Here is a 2,037-nt window from a genome sequence, read left to right as displayed (position 1 = left end):
CTCGTCACATGACCTAACCAAATACCTGACGTCACAGGCAAGATGGCAGTGCCCAGGCAGGGGTGGGCCTGCTCTGAACCCAACAGGGCCAGAGCTTGTCGGGTGCGTGGTTCGTTGTCGTTGTTCTAAGTGAGTTGATTTCAGATGCGAGAGACGTGATCTGAAGCCGGCTGAAAGCGATTTCAGTTTAGCGTGGTCTCTCACGTAGGTATGACGTGAAAATACGGAGGAACGGAACTTTTAGTGTGCATTTCGAATCCGATCGACGGGGATATTTCCACGAAAGAGGCTGAATCGATCCTGCGTTACTCGGACCTCGGATTGATTCGGATATCGCTAGGACACATTTTGACGTGACGTTTTTGTCCTCTCGTTGAATATCGGAATCTCCGAGGTCTGCAGTGAAATGTGTGAGATGTATTAGCATACACAGTTTAGCTACGGAAATTGCTTAAGTAGTGCTTGGCAGTGTGCAATCCTGGTGCCGCTTCATCCAAACGCCCGGAGGATCTTCGGTTGTGCGCAGCACCGAAGAGCTGCATTGAAGCTGGCTGTTCTCCTGCCGCCCTAGATGATGCCGTACTGTTCTCTAATTTGTTCTGTCGTAGACTTGTACTTTCACAAAGCACAGCTATTGCAGTTCACTGCCAGAAAAGTAGCCCCCCATCCGTTTCCGTTCGGTTCCTCCACGGCAGTCATCGAAACACCGAAGGAGAGGAGTTATTTGGGCAGCTTGCCACTGAAGCAATGCAGCTTCTTTGCAGGTCAGAATTAGCGCTCTTCAGTAAGTTTTGTTATATTGTCACGAATGCCTGGTCCAGTCCTTTCTTTTATCAATATTTGCTAGTCTGGAATGTTTCAGGCCCTGCTGAACTGTTAGATCATGTGTTCTGGTGGAGGTACTGGGTTCTTTACCCTATGCCCTTCCCTCTAACCCCGAGGAGCCGTGAACCAAGTCCTATCCTTAGCTAGGCAGAAAAACCGACAGACGAGCAAGCCCCCCAAGTAAACCGCGAAGAACCTGAACCCCGAGCCAGTCGCCGCAACCAGGGAGAACCACAGAAATCCGGCCCCCTGCCAAAAAACCCGAAGCGGACTAAGCCAACGATGAACAACCCGTCACAGCAAACCTCGGCCGCTCTTACCGTTGTTTACGTGACCGTTGCACCACTCACTCCGACGCTCTTTCATGGCGAGGTGTACGAAACGTCGAGAACTGTATACGACCGTGTCGCTGTATACGACCGTGTCGCCCGCCACTACGGGTGGACAGACGACTAGCACCTGGAGAACCTGCACTTCTCGCTGGAACTGCCAGGCACTGGTGTCGGAAGCTTGAATCCTCCTCCACGTCGTGGGAAGTTTGCAAGCACCGAGCTGGGCACGTTCGTCAGCCAACATCGACGAGAGAGAGCCGAAGGCCTGCTTCGGTCCAAGTCACAAGGCCCCAGCGAAAGCGTCGCCGCCTTCGTGAAGGATGTTTTGCGCCTGAGCGCCCGGGCTGACCCTCAGGCTACTGAAGAGAAGAAGCTGAGAATCTTTATGCGGGGCGTGAGGGACAACATCTCCGGTGGCCTTGTCCGAAACCCTCCGATAACAGTCGAAGTGTTCCTCGCCGAGGCTTCCAACACCGAACGTGCGCTGCAGGTTCGAGCCGGTCACTATAAACAGCTCTCCGCTACCTCCACACTCGAGTCGTCCAGCTGCAACTTCGACTCCAGCCTCATCCGTGACATCATCCGCGACGTTGTCCGGAAGGAGCTCAGGAAGCTAGGCATTTCAGCGTGAGACTTCTGCGAGAGAAGCGGCATCCGACGTACCGAGGATGATCTACGTTTCGAAATGGCATGACGACCGCCACCGTCTGCCCGTTAGTACCCGACGCCAACTCGACGGGACACCCCAACGCCGTAGTATTCTCGATGTCAGGAATAACTAGCTTACGTCCGCACTGAACAACGTACACCGAGAAAGACGGACGTGGGACGAACGGTCAACCGACGACCACTCTGCTACCACTGCGGTGAGACCAACCAC

This window comes from Ixodes scapularis, unplaced genomic scaffold (assembly GCF_016920785.2).
Source record: "Ixodes scapularis isolate PalLabHiFi unplaced genomic scaffold, ASM1692078v2 PGA_scaffold9__187_contigs__length_104089568, whole genome shotgun sequence".
In the NCBI taxonomy this organism is placed as follows: domain Eukaryota; kingdom Metazoa; phylum Arthropoda; class Arachnida; order Ixodida; family Ixodidae; genus Ixodes; species Ixodes scapularis.
Note: the sequence above shows the minus strand (reverse complement) of the source record.